Genomic DNA, 21,472 nt, shown 5'->3' on the forward strand with positions numbered 1-21,472 from the left:
ACTCAATACTTTGGCCACCTGATGCAAAGAACTGACTCATTGGAAAAGACCCTGATGCTGTGAGGGATTGGGGGCAGGAGGAGAAGGGGATGACAGAGGAAGAGATGGCTGGATGGCATTACCGACTCAATGAACATGGGTTTGGGTGAACTCCAGGAGTTGGTGATGGACAGGGAGGCTTGGCGTGCTGCGGCTCATGGGGTCGCAAAGAGTCGGACACGACTTAGCAACTGAACTGAACTGAACAGGGGACATGGATTGCCAGAGAGTGTAAGTGGGGTGAGTATGATGCAATATTAAGTAGAGTGATCAGAGTAAGTACCAGTGTCCAAGTGAGAATTCAGTCAAGACTTTGTGTGAAGGCTTTAACCAAAGTGATGTCAGAAGAAAGAGGCCAGTGTTCCTGAAAACAGAGTAAGGGGGTGGTATAGTAGCGTATAAAACAAAGCCAGTAAAGAGCAAACTCACCTTGTAAGCCTTTATAAGGTCTTCGCTTGCTTCTATTTTTTCCTCTCTAAAAGACATGGAGAACTATTTGCCTATTATGATTTCAAAGGATCACTCTGCATTTAGTTTGAGAATAACCACTTAAAAATGTGAAGCTAGAAGCAGGAAGACATGTTACGATATTATAAAGGAACTTGGGCTAGAAACAGTGGTGTTGAACTGTGGTAGTTTAGTGGAAGCCATGGATAGTGGAAAGTTTATGCATAGCCTGAAAGAAGTAACAACTTGTCTGACAATCTAAATGCATTTGGGGGGAAAAAAAATGTTAAGGAGGCCTCTGTAGTTAGGACCTAAGCAACTGAAAGCTTAGTTGGCATCAACTAAGATTCAGAAGGTTATGAATGGCTTCTTTTGCTGTTTCATTTCATTTTAATTGTGAAGATCAAAGGTCAGTTTTTTGAGATGTTAAAGTAGATGTAGCAAATGGCAATATCAAGGAAGGAATTGGGTACATGGAATTGGTGACTCCTTTAGAAAAAGGGATCTAGATGAGAACTATAAATTTTAGAATTGTTGGCACAATGGTTAAAGCCATGAGACCAGTAAAGACTACAAAAGGAATGCATATAAGCAGAGGTATAAGTGATGTAAAGACTGAATTCTGAGGTGTTCCAATTTAAGAGTTAATGAAGAAAAGGGAAAGTTAAGATACTGAAGAATCAATCCATCTCAGAAAAAAAACCAAGACAGTCCTGTAATCCAAGTAAAAATGAATATATTAATGAGAAAACTGTGAAAAGTGTTAGTCACTCAGTCATGTCTGACTCTTTGTGACCCCATAGGTTGTAGCCCACCAGGCTCCTCTGTCCATGGAAATCTTCAAGCAAGAATACTGGAGTGGGGGATCAAGCATAAGTCTTACCAACCTGAGCCACCAAGGAGCCCATATTAATGAGAAAGAAATGATCATCTCCTTGAAAAGAGGCTCATGCAATTGACTATTGCATTCAACAACCTGGAAGTCAGCCTTGGTTTCAGTAATTTTGGTAAGAGCAGTGTCATGAGAATAAGAGAAGAGAACGAAAGCTTAATTGGACTGGACTTCAGAGAGAACAGAAGAGTTGAAGACAATAGCATAGAAAATTTATTCAAGGACTTTCATTGTAAATGGGAAAACAACAATATATATAATAGCAGGTGGGGCAAGTGGGTCAAGAGAAATGCATGTGTGTGTGTGTTTATAAATAACAACACATTTGTTTACTAATTGCAATGCTCAAAAGAAACCAACTAATTGATAATTCAGGAATGGCAAGAATTACCTAGAGTAGTCTCTGAGAAGGTGGAAATTGGTACAGAAATGGAGAAACAGATTTGCTTGGGAGAAGAGAGCTGTCATCCATGATGACTCTGGAGGAGGCAGATGATGTGGGTGCATATCCTATTTTCTCTTTTGATTATTTCAATTTTCTCATGAAGTTGGAAGAAACATTGTGAGATTTGAAAATGTATGTTGACATATTAAAGAACAGTTCAAGTCATTATAATTTTCTAACAGGAAATTGCCTCATCAATTCTTTTTAATTTTTGTTTTTTACTCTATTTTTTACATTATTTTTCTGATGGGCAGTTTCAAAAACCTTTCATTGTCATCTTTGGTAAAAAATACAAACTCGTAGCAATCAAGGACCTCCAAATCTAGAACACTTTAAAAATCACATTCTTGTTCATTCTTTCACATTCTATACTCCAATTGCATGGATGTGCTACCCAATATCCAAATGATGGATGAAATATCAGTCATATGTACCTTTGCTCTTGACATTCCCTTATCCCAGAATTCTTTCCAATCTTCCTACCCATTTCATTACATGAAGGTCTAGTTTGAGTGGTACAGGCATTCCTTGGAGATATTGAGATTCACTTTCAGTTCAGTGCAGTTCAGTCGCTCAGTCGTGTCCAACTCTTTGCAACCCCATGCACTGGAGCACATCGGACTTCCTTGTCCATCACCAACTCTTCGAGTTTGCTCAAACTCAAATCCATTGAGTCAGTGATGCCATCCAATGATCTCATCCTCCATCATCTCCTTCCCTTCCTGCCTTCAATCTTTCCCAGCATCAGGGTATTTTTCAAGGAGTCGGTTCTTCACATCAGGTGGCCAAAGTATTGGAGTGTCAGCTTCAGCATCAGTCCTTCCAATGAATATTCAGTACTGATTTCCTTTAGGATTGACTCGTTTGATCTTCTTGAAGTCCAAGGGACTCTCAAGAATCTTCTCCAACACCACAGTTCAAAAGCATCAGTTGTTTGATGTTCAGATTTCTTTATAGTCCAACTCTCATATCCATACATGACTACTGGAAAAACTGTAGGTTTGACTAGATGGAGCTTTGTCTGTAAAGTCATGTCTCTGCTTTTTAATATGCTGTCTATGTTTGTCATAGCTTTTCTTCCAAGGAGCAAGTGTCTTTTAATTTCATGGCTGCAGTCACCATCAGCAGTAATTTTGGAGCCCAAGAAAGTAGTCTGTCACTGTTTCCCAATCTATTTGCCATGAAGTGATGGGACCTGCTACCATAATCTTCATTTTTTGAATGTTGAATTTTAAACCAACTTTTCACTCTCCCCTTTCACTTTCATCAAGAGGCTGTTTAGTTCTTCTTCACTTTCTGCCATAAGGATGGTGTCATCTGCATTTCTGAGGTTATTAATGTTTCTCCTGGCAATTTCAATTCCAGCTTGTGTTTCATCCAGCCTGACATTTTGCATGAACAGTTCAGTATTCAATAAAGTGAACATCCCAATAAGCAAGTCAAACAAACTTTTTAGTTACCCAGTGCATGAAAAAAGGTATATTTATGCTGTGTTATAGTCTATTAACAGAGCAATAGCATTGTGTTTTTAAAAAATATCCATGCTTTAATTAAAAATACTTTATTGGTATATATATACTAATAATCTTTCTAATATCTACTATATATCTAATATATATATACTAATCATCACTAATATACTAATCATTATCTGAGCCTTTAGCAAGTCAGTACTTTTGCTGGTGGAAGGTTTGAAAAATTTGTGAGAATTATCAAATGTGACACTGAGACACAGAAAGTACACAAATGCTGTTAGAAAAATGGCACTTATATAGGCTCGCTTGATGCAAGGTTAAAACAAACCTTAAATTTGTTTAAAAAACAAACCAAAAAAAGCCACAATAGTATATCATCATTAGTTATCTATGTGGAAGTTTTCGCAATGCGCTATGCTGACCCAAATGGGAAGGGAGTCCAGCAGGGAAGGGATATATATATGCATGCATATACGGCAATCCCTTTGCTGTACAGTGGATACTAACGCAGCCTCGGGAAGCAGCTGTGGTGGAACTGGTCTAGTTGCTCAGTCGTGTCCGACTCTCCGTGACGCCATGGACTGTGGCCATCCAGGCTCCTCTGTCCGTGGGATTCTCCAGGCAAGAGTACTGGAGTGGGTCGCCATGCCTTCTCCAGTAAAACAACTATACCTCAATAAAAATGAATGAAAATGAAACAAAAAGGGGAAACACTCCACAATATTTTCTAAGTACAATTAAGCAAAGCACAATAAAATGAAGTATGCCTTCAAAATATAGGTATTCTCCAGCCCCTAGAGTGCAATTTACACAGACGAAATATGTTGTTGAAAAGGCACACCTTTCAAAACTTGGTTAAAATCCTGTGTGGGTTGTGTCAGACTTCAGTTTTCTTATGCGTTAAAAGGGAGATAATAATAAAAATATGTAACAAAGCATTTATTTTTAAAATTAAATAGATAAAATATATCAAATTAATTGGAAGAGTATGTATCTCTTGCCACCTTCCTTAATACTCCCACATTCACTCATGTATCTAAACCCTCTTGCATTAGTAATCTTTTATTGTACACAGGAAGTAGAATTTTTATCTCATATCATAAACACTATCACTCTTATCTTCACAATAACCTAATGAATTTTGTGTAATCCTACAAATGAGAAAATGTAATTCAGATAATTTATAAATTATCCAAATTCACCCAGATTACATGAGTTTGAAGTTGATTTGCATATATTTATTTCGATTTCAAAGCCTGTGCTCTTAATAAGTGATCTCTAATTAAAGATATCTCGAATTTGATGTAGAGAAACTTTTGAATGAGAATAAAGAAAAAGAAATGAGCTTTGTAGAACTTCTTACATAAAGAAATTCAAATAAGTTGTTTTCCTTGTTTTCTTCTAGCCCAAGTTTTGCACATGGTGAAATAAATGTATATAGATATTTGTGTTGTGCAATATACCTAAGTAGTGCAACTCAATCTTTTAAAACTAATCTGTACAAGAAAGACAAAATTTTAAATGCATAGGGTAAAGAGAGAACACGGCATTATCCTAAATTCTCTCACAAATGAGATTCAAGAGCACCAAGCCAAGCAAAGATTATAATTTTGATAACATACAAATATTTGGTAGAAAGCTTCACTAAATGTAACACAATGCACTACTTTGATATAATTTTTTTCCCTAAAATATTCCCTTAGGGACAACCAGATCTGTTGTTCAAACACTGCCACCCACATCCATATGTATCATCTTCCCTGCCAATGTTTCTCCGTTTTTGCTTTGTTTTGTTGTTTTGCTTTAAGCCACCATGTAGACCTTAAACTGCCAATATATACACATACACGTCTATTATGAGAAATATGTGGTGCATAAGACATAACAAGAAAAAGTACTTCCCATTAAAGTGTAATTGAGCAATTCTTGCTAAACTGAGGACATATTTGAATTCATTGCTAGTTACCAAGTATCTTAGCAATATGAAGTAAGACCTTTTAGAATCTAGATAATTAATACCAATCACACGCTGGGAAAACATACCAAATTATCACTTCCTTTTGAAGGAAATTTCTTATTTCCTTGGAAAAAAATCTGTCTTCGTGGAACAACTCTTTCACTCTAGCTTTTAGCACATTGTCTTGTCAGTCTATTAAAGCTTCAAGTAGGAGTCATTCAGATTAGTCTACAATGTCTTTTTTTGCTTTAGCACTAAATTTCTGTTAAAATGGAACACTTCATTATGTTCATTCATCATCATTTGACTGTGAGGCTGCTGTAAGTCAAACATAGTCAACATTTGTGGACTGTACAGTAATTGAGAGCAATAGTAAATTGCATTTTAAGGGTTCACCAAGGTGAGAATGAGACCCTTCAGTGCCATTTCTTGCTTCTTTGTTAGGAACCTCTCCAAAGTGGAGAAATTTAAAGGCGTGTTAAGCAGTGTCTTATCTCATTGACCTTCCTTCCTCTGGAAGATTATCACTCCACCTAACCAGGATCTCATGTTGTGAAGGTTTGCTGGATGGCATTGATTTGCTTTTTTTCAACTCACTTGTAGATGAAGGCAGACACCCTTATTTAGAGTCATAAAATCAAATGCAATTGCTAAAGCCAAACCATATGTCTCTATATTTCTATGGTACATTCTGATGCATCTCACGATTTAATGCTTGCATTCTGGAGAAAAAACATGGAGAATAGGATAAGGAGAACAAAAATATTTTGGAAAAAAATAAAGTAAACCTAGGTTAATAAATGATCACCATAAAATATCTTTCTGTAATAGTTTCTCTCAACTGGGGCCAATATGTTCTCTGGAATATGCCAACATATCCTTGAGTGTCACAATATTTTCTATCTCAGTTTTCAAAGTATAAATATTCATTTTAAAAATCATAGAAACTTTTAGTTACTAAGACCTATCAACACTTATTTATTGTACTAGGCTAAAGAGAAAAGAATAGAGACATAATTAATATGCAAATAAAGCATTCATTCAGAAGATATCAGGATATGCGTACTAATGAATGTTTTACAATAGGTCAAAAAGAAATATGTGGTAGATTTCTGCCATTACAAGATTCACAGGCGTTTAACAATGCCAAACTTGCAACCAACTGCAGCCATCCCTAAACATAGTGTTGTGCCATGATCATGCTTATGTTTCTAGTGGAAGTTTAATTTCACAAATATAATAATATCCTTATACTAATTGTGGTTTATTTGAGTTTTATTAAATGTGTATTCCTGTTTGTATGTAATTTGTACTTTCTTTTTTTCAGTTAAAAAATATCAATGTATGGAATTCATATTTAGTTTATTTTGTACCCAGTCAACTTGCAAAATAATACAAATAATCTGTTAATAAACTGAGAACTTTTAGATATGTTTTCTTTTAAGGAAGTAGCACTGCTCCAAGGAGATATTGAGAAATCTTGGTCTATACCAACCTTACCAAGAAATAATTCTACAGGCTGTTACTTTGACAGCAATAATCATTCTCGTATAAAATTTCCTATTAATATATTTTCCTAAACAAGTCAAAATCTTTTGGGCATCCAGGTTTTGTATGCATTGCTTTCATTTCCTAGAAGTCCATACTTTTCATCAATTTCTCCATCCCTTCATTCACTGTAAAGACTTAACCTTGAGAACAGCGAGGTAGCTCCTTCATGTAGCAACACTTTTGATGAAGATGTTTGGGAGAATCAACTTTATACATGACTTGGATACAAAATTAATTCAGGTTATATTTCTCAGCATGGTCTTTGACTATCCTAACCAAACTGACCACTAAGCAAACTGACTCAAAGTCCTGACAATATTATGATACATCACTTGTATTAATTGGGATTCTCTAGAGAAACAGAACTAACAGGACATAGATAGATAAATACAGATAGATATTTCATGGAATTGTCATGTCTTTGGGACCCCATGGATGGTAGCCTGCTAGGCTTTTTCATCTATGGGGTTTTCCAGGCAAGAATACTGGCAAGTATACTGTCTTTTCCTATTCCAGCGGATCTTCCCGACTCAGGGAGCAATCTGCCTTTTCCAATTCCAGGGGATCTTCCCGACTCAGGGAGCAATCTGCCTTTTCCAATTCCAGGGGATCTTCCCGACTCAGGGATCAATCCTGTGTCTGTGACATTGGCAGGCTGATTCACTACCACTGAGCTACCTGGGAAGCCCCACATACAGAATTAAACATTGAAATCCATATATAGTTCAAAATAAAAAACTTTATGAAAATAAAACATTTGTGAGATCCAGTATTTATTTAATTGTCCCCATTATCAATTTGGCTCTTTAAAAATATCAAATATGACAATCACTTTAAAGCTTACTTCTAATTTTATACCACTGCTTTGCTGATGTTCTGAACATGGACACAGATTACTCACAGGGAGATCCAGGTACCATTTATACCCTCAACTGATCTTCCGCACTTAGATTCATTAAGTTCTCAAATACTTAATATTAAGTTATGAACTGAACATCAGATTTAGCTATTACTAATTGAGATCTCTGAAATGAAACACTAATGAGACTTGAACAGGTATAGTTTCTTGAGAAAAATCTAAGTCAAGATACTGAAATGAAATAGAGGAAAACACAAAAGAATGTATTGTTTAATAATAGTTAGTATATGGTTTTTGTAGTACATGACTCATAGGTTGTCAAAATTATTTGCTTGAGTTTATTGTGGATATTTAAAAGTACAATAACACGCAGGGTCCCTTTGTGTCAGGTAAGGTGGGAGATCCGATTTAATTTTGAGACCCCTGCCCTTCTTCCCTTCTCCAGTGTTCAGTAATGCCTAACTATGTTCCGGTTGGCAGAGATGAGAGCATTGTAAGAATTAAAGAGGACTATTTCTGGGACTATTAGTTTTCTTAGGTGTTCTTTTTTTTTTTTTTTTTTTTTTAATCTTGACCTGACCTTGTAGGCACATCTACACTGAAACATTTATTTTTTAAGGAGAGTTCGGTCTTTAGAGAAATTAAAAGGAATACTTTTATTGAATAGAAGTATTACTAAAGCATGCTATCTCAAGCACAAATTACATTTTAAATTTTCAGAAAGTTATTTTTTGATTTTCTTGATCTACTTTTGTAAAATACTATTTGATCTACTTTTGTAAAATACTATTGAAAGCACGTTGTTAGATTACATTTTCAATTTGACTTAAAGAATCTTTCATTTAACTTTTCATTTTTATTTAAAATAAGTCACATAAAAATTGTTCCTATGTGGATTATTATCACGATGTCTTCCTGTGGAATCCTAAAAGTTCAGATATACTAAAAATACAAGAAATTTCTCATGGGAATTTTGTTCTTTCTAGATAAGATTATAAGAATATTTTACTTTCTTATGAAAAAACACAATGAAACAAGTATTAGGTTTTAAGATTTGGGGGGAATCAGAAACTAAATTACTTTATCCAGATTAGCTACTATTTAAAAAAAAAATAGTGCCGACTTTGCTTATATAAATTTAGCTTAATCCTATGTAATTATTTCATATAGGTATTAAAAGCTGTTTTGATGAGCTTTGCAAGAAAAGAAAGCTAAGTACAATTTTTTTCTTTGAATTTTCTCTGCTTTGGCATCTTTTCTACTTATTTAACAATAATTTTATTGATCTCCAAGAAAATTTATTAAGCTTTTGGAGCCATTTTTTTTTAAGAATTCAAAATAAAGGATAACTTTTTTCTCCTAATAAATTATCTTTTTAGTTCTAAGCATGTCTTTTAAAGTTCTTCTCACAGTTGCGCCTCAGGCATTTGTAATCCCCTTGTAACTTCCAGGTGTTTGGTTTCATGCCTTGCCTATGTTACACAAAGCTAAGATCACTATAATCAAACGCTTAATGCAGTACTTTCAGTGGAACACAATTATAAATGATTCTGAACATAAACTGAGGAAAGGTCGATTCATTATTTTCAATAAGAAATACTTGCAATAATGATATACATATTTTTCTAAAATTCAATAAACAATAATCTTTTCTGCCTGTTGACTTGACTTTGATAAAAGATCCATAGTTTTAACAGCTATCTGTTTTACAAAACAGGACTCAATTACACCAGCTGGTATTGACTGATGTATTTAATAATGTAATAAAGATGCCAACCATGACAGAATTGGTTAGTTTGATATTGGGGCAAAATGCCATTTTTTCCACAAAGTTGGCTATTAAAAAATATTGCCTACAATATGATGAGACCTGTCAAGTGAATTGATAATATGTAAAATTCATAAGCTCTCAAGTGTTTCTTTGGAGTTTGGCAGAATGGGCAGCCTATAGTGTATTCTCTGTTTGTGTAAGAAACAAATTGAATAGAGTGTGAGCTGGCTAGTGAGTGGTCCACACTGCAAGTGATTAACTGGAAATATTTCATGCTTTATTTGCATCTTGTATCAAGAATATTCTTCTTTGGAGAGTTCTATATTTCACATTTAATTTTTATGTTCACTTGCAAGTTTCTCTGGTCCCTCAATTCAAAGAGAGTCTGTTGAAGGGGAAATTAGAGGCTGTGATTCAGAATTCAGTGAGTCTAGTCCCTGCAGAAACTTGGCAGAGGATAAACTCAGTTCTTAGGATGCCAAATTGAGTGGCCCTCGGCCAGATGCTAATTTTGAATGCATGGCACACGTCACTTTGTGTCTCGATTAAGCCATGTCTGTGAATCCCATGCAAGCCCAGCAACAGATTTTACACAACACATGTGTTAGTGTTCAGCACATCATAGATTTAATACTGGCTTTAAACATGTAAAAGAAATCACTTCTTTTAGATTAATAAACTCCACCTCTTTGAAAAAAAATCAATAATGAATTTTAATTGACTTTTTATACATGATTCCTTATTTAAAATTTAATCAATTTTGATCATTTCTTAGAAAAGCACATCCAAAAAGAAAGATTTAGTCTTACACAAATGTAAAAATTTGATAGTAATAGCATAATTTTCCCCTTCCATTTATATGCTTCTTTAGTATGTATTAGATAGAAATGTATTAATGAATGTGCATTTGTTCTTTAGCTAATTCAGTAGTAGTCTTAGAGAAGACTAATACAATTTTTAGAGTGAAAGAAATTAAATATCAATGTCTAAAACTGGATTAAAAATGGTTTTATTTGATTAGCAGTATTTTCACTTTATTGGAATCATACTGCTGTTTTATCACCTGATAACCTCACCAGAATGTTCCTGTCTGTTCGCCACACTGGAAAACTAAAACCGTCAGTGTATGTGAGCCTTAGAAACATGACCCTTTCCATGGGAGTGGTTTTGGCATTGTTCTTTTTTTACATCATTTGTAAATAAATGAATGAATAAATAAATAAATAAATAAAAATTTTAATGTAAAAAAATAGTTCTTATTGCATTTTTTTTTAATGGACCTATTGAGTGATAGGATTGATGTACTATCTTATGACTTTGAACTGTGCCAAGTTTCTCTGTTTTCCTCCAGATTAAAAAGATCAGGGTTAATCAGATACAGCTGGCTCTGCGATTTACAATAAAACATAATATTCTTGTAAATATATTGTCTTGAGAGGTATACACAAGTCTTCTACCTGTACTAATAAGTTTGAAAAAAGAAACAACATATGAGAAATCTTTCCCTTTTGCTCAGAGAAAAAAGTCTTTTAGTTAGTTGATTGATTTTGTGCTTAATTTTTTTCTCTGTAGCATTTTATTTCTTTTCTGTTTTGTTTTATGCCACTCTGAGGCATTGTATTTAGTCACCATTGAATACTTAACAGAGAAAGGAGAGGAAAAGGCAAGGACCAAATTAGAAACTCTTTTTAAAATTGTTGACTCTTATTCCAGCCAATCTTCTGGAGTCAGAAATAATGTTGCCTTGTGGTTTTTTGTTTTCTTGTTTGTTTGTTTCTGATTTTGAAATTAAAGGGAAAAAGTTTAGTGTCAATTATATTGTTTGCTTTCTTTGGCCTAAGGGAAACACAAGTTGAAATAGGACAAACTTTTGAAGCGCAGTGGGAAAAAACCTTGTTTACATCCAACACTGGTTGACTTTGAATAGATCACGTCTAAATTTGGGGTATGGTGGTCATGTATAAGAGAGATGAAATTGGGAAGGCTTGACATATCTTAATTTATTTATTCCACCAGCATAATGCTAGCCACCTCCTGTTTTTATTATACCAATTTAATGCCAGCCATTTCCTGTTTTCATTAGACCATTGTAATGCCAGCCTCCTACTGTTCTCATTAGTGCAGGACTGTGTAATGGCAGCCACCTCGTGTTTTCATTATAACAGAGCTGTATGGTGCCAGCTGCCACTTGTTTAACTTCACTGAGAAGCGTTTGACCATGGACTACATACTTCCGCAGCTAGTGGCAAACAAGGTAAAGGTATCCCAGATTCCAGTAAAATAGTGGTAAGTGCTTAAATGACTTATAGCTACTCACGTGCAAGGAGTAGTATTTGGGGATGACTGGGAAATGGCAATAAACAGAGCGAACTTTGGGCTATTTCATTATTATTGGTTTTGGGGGTTTTCTTGCTTTGTTTATAATAATCTAAGACCTTCAACAAGATTTTGCAATGATATATTATGTGTGGCTATATTTGAATTACTAAGATGAGTCTATTTGAGATAATCGATAGTGTTCATTGAGAGTTTTCTATGCATTCAAAATGCTTCTAAGCTCTTTATGTTTTACCTCATTTATTCCTTACAATTACTTCAGAAGTTAATTACTCTTACATTTTACAGATAGAAAAACTGAAGTATCTAGTAGTTATGGTGTGTGGGTGGTTTAGTGGTAGAATTCTGCCTGCCAGAAGGGGCAGAAGGCCTGGGTTGGATGTCCAGTGCATGCAGCCATAGCATCCCTTTTCAGGTTCCCCAGGTGGTGCAAGTGGTAAAGAACCCATCTGCCAATGAAGGAGGCTAAGAGATACGAGTTCAGTCCCTGGGTTGGAAAGATCCCCTAGAGGCGGTCATGGCAACCCACTCCACTGCCTGCCTGGGCAATCCCATGACAGAGGAGCCTGGCAGCTTACAGTCCATAGGGTCACACAGTTAGACATGACTGTAGCAACTTAGCATGCACTCATGTGTAGTAGTTCATGTAAATTTACAACGTAAATTTCCTCTGTGAAAGGCCAGACTACTTTTTTTTTTTTTTTTTTACTTTGTGGGACATGCAGTTTTGTCCCAGCTATTCAACTCTGCTGTTGCCAGATGGACAACATATAAATAAGTGTGGCTGGTTTCCAGTAAATATTTATTTACAAAAATAAGCTGGGGATTGGATTTGACCCAACAACTACAGTTTGCCCACTCATGATATAAGGTCACACCATAGAGAGTGGTAGATAAGACTTATGTCTCTGAGGTAAGAGTCTATAACTTTTAAGTATTGTACTTTCTTGCTGTAACTTTGTAAATGGAAATACTTCCATTTTCATTTATTTGGGAAACTTTGTATAATGATCAAAGCTTTCAAAGAGAAAAACAACTTTGATTAATTATGCTTAAAATTTTTTTCTTTATATTTTTATAGTTTGGTCCCTGATGCTTTTTATATGAAGCTTCTAAGAATTCTTCTGAATAATAACTTTATGAAATTTATTATTAAAATAAAAGGAGTCTTTTCTTATGCATAAAAAATAAGCTTTTGAATTTATTTGATCTATATTTTTGTTTCTTTATGTAAAAATGTTATGGAATAGTTCTTTTTTTTTTTTTTAATCCACCACTTTGTTACCATCAGATTGTTACATTATTAACTTTACCAAATAGGGTAGTTGACAGATGTGTGTAAGTTTGCTGAGATGATTAAAAACTGTTGAGAATTGTAACTTGCCAGAGTTCCCTGAGAAATAAGTCCTATCCATCTGTTAGGGGACTCTCTAAATGACTGTAATGAGTCACCTTTAAAATGGCAGTTGTCACCCTAGGATTTGAACCTTGAAGCCCCCAAGGAAAATGCACATATATAATGATGCATGTGCTTCAATGACAAGGGAAAGTATATTGCACCAAGTTTCATGCTCTAGATCACAGGAGGTCAGAAAACAGTGCTTTATTACATTAGGCTGTGATCTACAATTAGCACCCCCATCTGTCTGAGGCCAATAATAATCAGACAAGCAGGAGTGATGTTCAAATTTGGCAAGACATTCTATGTCTCACTTGTCTTTTACATTTCCTAAAATGAACATACCCTCACAATGAACTTTGTAGGACTCAACATCACCTGTAGAAATTACCTCTATTGAACTTCAAGCACTCTAAAGATGAAGAAAGAGAAGATTGAAGCATAAAGTCAGTACACTAGTCATGAGGGGAGAAAGCACCAGGGTTATTTATGCTCTCTCCAGACTCCAGGTTCAGTATTGCCAAGACAGGATGAATGGGTTCAGTTCAGTTCAGTTCAGTTGCTCAGTCGTGTCCGACTCTTTGCGACCCCATGAATCGCAACATGGGTAAGAAGGTTCTTATATTCATTCTCTTCTTTAACTGTTCCCATTTCCCTCTTTGCTTTGGTGTCTCATCCAAAATAGGGCAGGTGGCATGTGAGAGCTTGTTTATATGGATGTAAGAGTTGGACTATAAGAAAGCTGAGTGCCAAAGAATTGATGCTTTTGAACTGTGGTGTTGGAGAAGACTCTTGAGAGTCCCTTGGACAGCAAGGAGATCCAACCAGTCCATCCTAAAGGAAACCAGTCCTGAATATTCATTGGAAGCACTGATGCTGAAGCTGAAACTCCAATACTCTGGCCACCTGATGCGAAGAACTGACTCATTGGAAAAGACCCTGATCCTGGGAAAGATTAAGGGCAGGAGGAGAAGGGATGACAGAGGATGAGATGGTTGGATGGCATCACCGACTCAATGGACATGAGTTTGAATAAACTCCGGGAGTTGGTGATGGCAGTTGGTGATGGTGTCGCAAAGAGTCAGACACGACTGAGTGACTGAACTGAACTGAACTGAGGGGCAGGGGGAGTCACAACATTTTCTGTGAAATAAAATGCAAATTTCACTATCTAAATAAACCATTAGGAAGTAAATTACCTTGAACAGTAGTGGTATTTCAGCTGTTATATTGCTTTTCTATATAGAAAGATTCCAGCATAAATAAAACCCAGCAAGTTTGTGCATGTGCTGGAGGGTGACTGAGTCCCTCTAGAAAGAACACGTCATAGGTTCAGACTATGGTTTTCCCTCTCACAATGTGTTCATGGTCTGTTGGTAACACCAGCCTTCACTACAGTGTATGTTAACTTTACTTTTAACTCACTTAGTGCATATTTATCTGAGTTTTACCAAATAAAATCTCAAATGTGGATTGGCTATGGTAACTACTATTTGTATTAATTAGCCTGTCAATGTGCAGACTTTCATCTTTGCCACTGGAGTTCCTGTCACCCTTTTAACACATTACCATTATTATTTTTAAACCAGAGTCATTTCAAGTTCAAATTCATAAAATGTGCATTGGAACCGCCCACCCTGCTTTACAGATGGGTAAAACAGAATATGTGTCAAAAGAAATAAAACTTTTAAGAAACCATTTGCACTCACCTTCCCCTCACCTCATTTAGAAAGTCAATCTGACATTTTTGGCATTCCACATATTACTTTGAAAGAATTAAAGTCAGGTCAGAAGATGCCCAAGAAATCAATAGAAGCATTCATCCTATAGCATCCGGACATATTTACGATCCCCTAGCTTCTGTTTTAACATTGCCATTTGTTGACCTGACACCTCCCACCACCATCACTTTTTCTAATACCTGGCCCCACAAACTCCCAGTGTCATGGGAGTGACAGATTCCACACACACATTAAGGACAAGTGACTTGAGTTTGGAGCATAAATTAATCATGTCATTTGACCTCTATGGCGGCAGTAGACCAGGTGTTTGAAATAGTCCCAGAGGCAGATTCTTCCCTCCTTTTACACCTGGGGAATTTCATTTTACCTGCCCTTCCTAGGGGATCAGTGTTTGACTGCTTCAGGAGTAAAGAGCCATTCCAAGCAGCACCTTTCCATGGGGATTCTTTCAGTGAGTTGTTGATACTGATTTGCTGTTGTTCAGCCACGTCTGACTCTTTGTGACCCCATGGACTGCAGCACACCAGGCTTTGCTGTCCTTCACTGTTTCCCGGAGTTTGCTCAGTCTCACGTCCACTGAATCAGTGATGCCATCCAACTGATTTTAAACGTGATGGCGCCCTTCCTACCATCCTGTGGTGGCTTCTCCTTTGCCCTTGGCCATGGGTATCTTTTCTTGGGGGGTTCCAACATTCTCCTGTAGGTGGTTGTTCAGCAGCTAGTTGCAATTTTGGTTTTCTCACAGGAAGGGATAAACGCATGTCCTTCTACTCCACCATCTTGGAGTGACTCAGTACTGATCAAAGCCTGAGATTATACTCACAACTGCAAGACACATTGGCATGCCAATCTCCAGAGCAGAATATATCTGTAAGAAATTTTAAATAAGTCCTTATGTTAAGTAATTAGAAGAATTTCCAGAACTCTTCTCAAAACTTAGGAAGAAAACATATCAATTCATTTAATAGTCAATGATTGTTTCCCAAAACCTAATATTTTTCACCCCTCTTTTCCTAAACACGTCCTTCCTAAGGCAGGATATCTCAACCCAGACATTAGTGACATTTTTTTGTTAGGTGGGGGGGGGACAGACTATTTTGTGCTGCAGAATGTTTTGTTCTTCATTAACTTCTGTTTGTTTATTTTTGGTTGCTCTGGGTCTTCCTTGCCGCTGGAGGGCGATCTGTAATTGTGTCGAGTGGAGGATACCCTTTAGCTGTGGTTAGCAGGCTTCTCACTGTGGCGGCTTTTCTTGTGTGGCACAGGCTCGAGGGAGCTTGGGCTTCAGTAGTTGCTACACGTGAGCTCAGTAGTTGTGGCGCATGGACTAAGTTGACAGTATGTGGGATTTTATCTTCCCGACCAGGGATCAAACCCGTGTCTCCTGCATTGGCAGGTATATTCTTAACCGCGAGACCACTAGGGAATCCCTGCAGGATGCTTAGCAGCTACTAGATGCCGGTAGCAGCCCAGTCCCCCACTTGTTAGCAATCCAAGTTTCCTCTGTGTGCTGTTCAGTCTATCAGTTTGGGGTGGACGTGTTTACACCACTGTGTTTAAGATGGATACTCAACAAGGACCTACGGTATAGCGCATGCAACTCTGCTCGGTGTTATGTGGCATTCAGGATGCAAGGGGAATTGTTGTTATTCAGTTGCTCAGTCGTGACCGACTCTTTGCGACCCCATAGGCTGCAGCACGCCTGGTTTCTCTGTCCTTCACTGTCTCCAAGAGCTTGCTCAAACTCATGTTCATCAAGTCGCTGATACCATCCAACCGTCTCATCCTCTGTCTCCCCCCTTCTCCTCCTGCCTTTAATCTTTCCCAGCATCAGGGTCTTTTCAAATGAGTTAGCTCTTCACATCAGGTGGCCAAAATATTGGAGCGTCAGCTTCAACATCAGTTCTTCCAATGAATATTCAGTGTTGATTTCCTTTAGGATTGACTGGTTTGATCTCCTTGCTGTCCAAGGGACTCTCAAGAGCCTTCTCCAGCACCACAGTTTGAAGGCATCAATTCTTTGGCACTTGGCTTTTTTATTGTCCAGCTCTCTGTGAAATACTATTGGGAGGGCACAACTGAGCCCAGTTGGGAACCAGTAAGCCAAGGCATTATTTCTTATGGTGGTGGTGGTGGTGGTGGTTTAGTTGTTAAGTCACGACCGACTTTTGCGACCCCATGGACTGTAGCCCACCAGTTTCCTCTTTTCATGGGATTCTCTAAGCGAGAATACTGGAGTGGGTTGCCATTTCCTTCTCAAGGGGATCTTCCCAACCCAGGAATCAAACCCTGGTCTGCATTGCAGGCAGATTCTTTACCAACTGAGCTATGAGGGAAACCCATTATTTCTTATGTCAGTGTCTAAATAATCAATAATTAAAAGCTCCTCTCTGATATGCATGGAATATTATGGAAGAATTAAGATAATATATCTATATCAGCCTGGGAAGCCCTAGATCAATGGACATAGATTAAAAAAAAAAGAAAGGAAGAAAGAAAATTAGACATGGAATCACTCTGCCAAACAGTACTCGCCCAGGTACCAGATTGGAAAATCTGGGAATGTTAAAAAGTCAATTTTCCATGAGATGAAAATCATCTATGCTCTTGGTCTTTACCTTTCTCTTCTCTCTGCCTCCTAAAGCTTCAAACATGATTACAATTTCAAAGAAAGACTTATTTCTGGGAAGCTGGAAACATACACATAAATACTCTGCTGAGAGCTTGAAGCTGAGAATTGCAAAATTCAGCAAAGTTGGCATTGCCTTTAGGTAGTTGGACCTGACCCAAGAACAAGGTGCTATTAGGCAGCATCTTATAAAGAATGGATCACCAGGCAGCAGCAAGCTGTCCTCGTGTTATTTTCCTGAATTCACATTCAGCTTGGCAAGACTTTCACAGAGCTCTCCCAGATAGTGAACCTAATTCAAGTTTCCTCGAGTTTTCTCTTTCACTGGAATAGAAATTCATGTGACATGGCAGCATCAATATAATCCCCATTTTGACCTAACCCACCTTCCCAAACCTTTCTAGCTTTCTATTTAGAGAATATTCTGACTTTATTTAAATGTTTTGCACACACTGCCTCTCTCTGCTTCCATAATGCATTTTCTGTATGTCTCTGCTGCCAAAACCCTGTCCCACCTTAAATGCTCAGTTCAAATGCTGCCTTCCCTCTCCACCTCTCATCTCCTTAGCTGAAAGTACTCTCTTTTTTACCCACTGCAACTTGTACTTCTTTCCTAGTACCAACTACAAACTGCATTGTGTAAATAACTTCCTTTCCCAGTGTATTTTAAATCTACGGAGACAGAACCTGCATTTTGTTAATATCTGTATGCTCTATTATATTCAAAAACACAATACGTGCTCCATAAATTAGTATTGAATTGAAGTGAAATGTCATATTTTTGGGAAGGAAAATTACCAGAGAAGTCACTTTTGACCCATTCATTTATTTCCTTTTCTTCTTTGGATTATGAACACAGATTAAATTTTAGTAGTTATCCAAAATGAGAGAAATGATGAAATATGTATAATAGTTGAATTTTAGAGGTATTTGAGGGGAAAAGACAGACTGAGAAATCATAAGCATATCTCAGAAGGAACGGTCTTTTCTTATCTTCAGTAAAAGCCAAACATTTCACATGATGAATTTTCAAAATAAGAATTTCTTAACATGTAGGCACTAGTAATAGTAGAGTAAGATGATTCACTTTCTATCACTTTTTCAAATTTTCAATGAAGTAGCGAGGCACTCTTGCATAAAGATTTTTAACTAAAATCCCTGTATATTAATTTATTTACCATTTTTATACCTGTTATATTTTATTAAGCATTTTGTCAATTTTAAGACTCTACGTGGCTACATCTAAAAAATAGTTGTTTCCTAAAGGTTAATAAAAGCAATTTGAACATTTTCTACTTGCTATAACTATTAGATTGCACATCACTACCTCCATAATTGATCCATGAATCAGAAGACATATAGAAATATGTTTATATGAACATACATAATGGAAAAATAAATAGATGATAAAGACTATATAATACTTGATATTGATAGAAAATTATGAAAATAAGAGACTGGTCATATGCAAGACAGTAGATAATGCAATAAAAATTAATTCTATAAAGATATCTATATAAATAAACCTGATTTTTAATAGAAAGAATAGAATAAAAATTCAAAAATATTACATCAAAGCAAATTATCATAGTGAAAATATATTTCAACTGCAAAAATAAGGAGGAATAATAGCAAAATATGATGACAAATAGATAGTGTTGAGATATTCAGCTGATCAATAAAGTGAAGGAATGAATACCATATCCCATCTATCTGAATTTAAGTATTCAAAATGTAAAACTGTTAGTAATAAAATTACATCAAAATTTATTTCTGGACCTCTTGAGAATAAGGTTGGTTTTCTGTAAATTGCAAAGAGAGATATTAAAAATGAATGAGTAAGCAAAACTCAGGAAGAATCAGAACACTTCACTTTTGATTAACCAGACTGAAAATGACTTGGATAGCTATAGTAATCTCTCTTTTTCATCAGATTACTGAAAACAGCAATGATATAATATTTTATCAAATGTGGATGAGAAAAGTCATAAATAAAAAGTGTGCTCATCCTTTATCCATATTGCTACTACTTAAATTCTCTTCTTTATTTTGTGATACTGACTTTTGAGATAACTGGACTCTCATGTCTCCATATGTCCATACAGATCCATATGTATAAATGCAATATTTAAATGTCCTTTCAATATTATTAATTTATGTGATTATTTCTAAGAAGTCAATTAGTAATCTTATTGATTCAGCATATGCATAACCTTATGATGTAAAGGAATTAAATAAAATCTATGAATATCTTCCATGAGAATATATTAAGTTCATGAAAAAGCAAATCTTCCATAAAGTTTCAGGATATTTTGGAGACCATACCATCAATGCTGTGAAACAATTTTATAAATGACAGTAAAGAATTGAAGGCAATCTTAAGAGAGGCTCAGTTCTTGTAATGTCTTTTGTTTTTCTTGTAGAGTATAATCCCTATTCTCTATTTTTAAATTATTTAACGTTGTTATGAACTATTAACATAGAGACTATCTAGGTTATACGATGTGACTGTCAACTAAAAGTGAAAGGCATATTACTGGCATAATTTAATGTTTTATGGTACGATAAATTTAAAATACTAGAAAGGCTAGATGTTAAATAGGGCAAGATTTTGGAATCCACAAAATCAGCTGCAAATAGAGGAACTGCTCAGTAAGTTCAAGTGTGGTCTTAAGACTTCCAAGCTCAATGCCTTTGGTTGAGTTTATTTACCTCCTTGAGCTTCAGAATTTCTAATTTTGTAATGCCTTCTAAATTTGTGAAAATTCTCTGGGAATTGGAAAATTCTCCACAAATAGAATTTATCAGTATTAACTGGGCTTGTGTAACTATTATTTGACTTGCCTGATGTTACAAACCCTTAGGGAAATAAGCACAATTTTCATATAAATAGTGCTGACCAATATTTTATACAAAATATCACGATAAACTGTGTAAGTTGAACAATAACAAAGAAAGCTTCCAATATTGTTTCTGTTTTACAATCTTTGAAAAATATTATGAACTAATTTGATTGAATATTGTACCTTCAGGAAAATAGATTTTGAAATATAAATAATAATCGAAATTTAGTTCATTAGAATGCTACAGATTATTTATAAATTGTTATTCTCAAAGTGAAATGCTTCATTTGTAAGATAAAGAATGGAACACATCAAATGGGTGAAGTCAGTCTGTGTGATACAAAATTTGTAAGAAAAAAAAAGAAAACAAAAACCAAAAAACTCACAAAAATATTTCCTCTCTAATCAATATTTGTATGTAAGATACTCATTAACATTTAGAGTAGCTTCAAAAACTAAGCTATTGTTTGGCAACTTTCTCTGAATTATTTAAAAAGGGAGAACAGGGAAAGAAGTTGCACCCTTTTATAAATCCTAACGGACAGTGGATTATCCAGCATTATTCATTTCTAATATGAACAGAAAATGATATATTTCCTTGGTGAACCATGTGCAACCATCTACAAAAGCATTTAATAAAGAGTTTGAAGATGGTCCATTAACTTGATGATCTATTTCTCTGTGCTGTATTGATGCTATAGTGATGTTTAAGAATTTGTTCTCTTCATATCCTACAAATGATTGCTCTCTGATTGTCAAATAATTGTATCTTTGGGGCATATCTACTTAAAAAATACCCTAATCTGAGGGGCTTTAACAGCTCATTGACATGAAGGAAGCTTGTGATACACGTTGCACACATGACTTCCTCCTCATTGCAACCTGGCCAGGTCGAGTTGTTCATCTGAAAGACTTCCAAATCCTTCAGCCCTGGTCAACTGGTTCAGGTGAGTCAATTAACACACTTGAAAGCAATAAATGACGTGATAACAATATGGTTTTGCTCTACTTAACACAGAAATATTTTTATTATAAAAGGTAATATAAGGTCGATTTCTATGAGGCAATATAATTCAAGGCAATATA

Source organism: Odocoileus virginianus, chromosome 8 (genome assembly GCF_023699985.2).
Source record: "Odocoileus virginianus isolate 20LAN1187 ecotype Illinois chromosome 8, Ovbor_1.2, whole genome shotgun sequence".
NCBI lineage: Eukaryota > Metazoa > Chordata > Mammalia > Artiodactyla > Cervidae > Odocoileus > Odocoileus virginianus.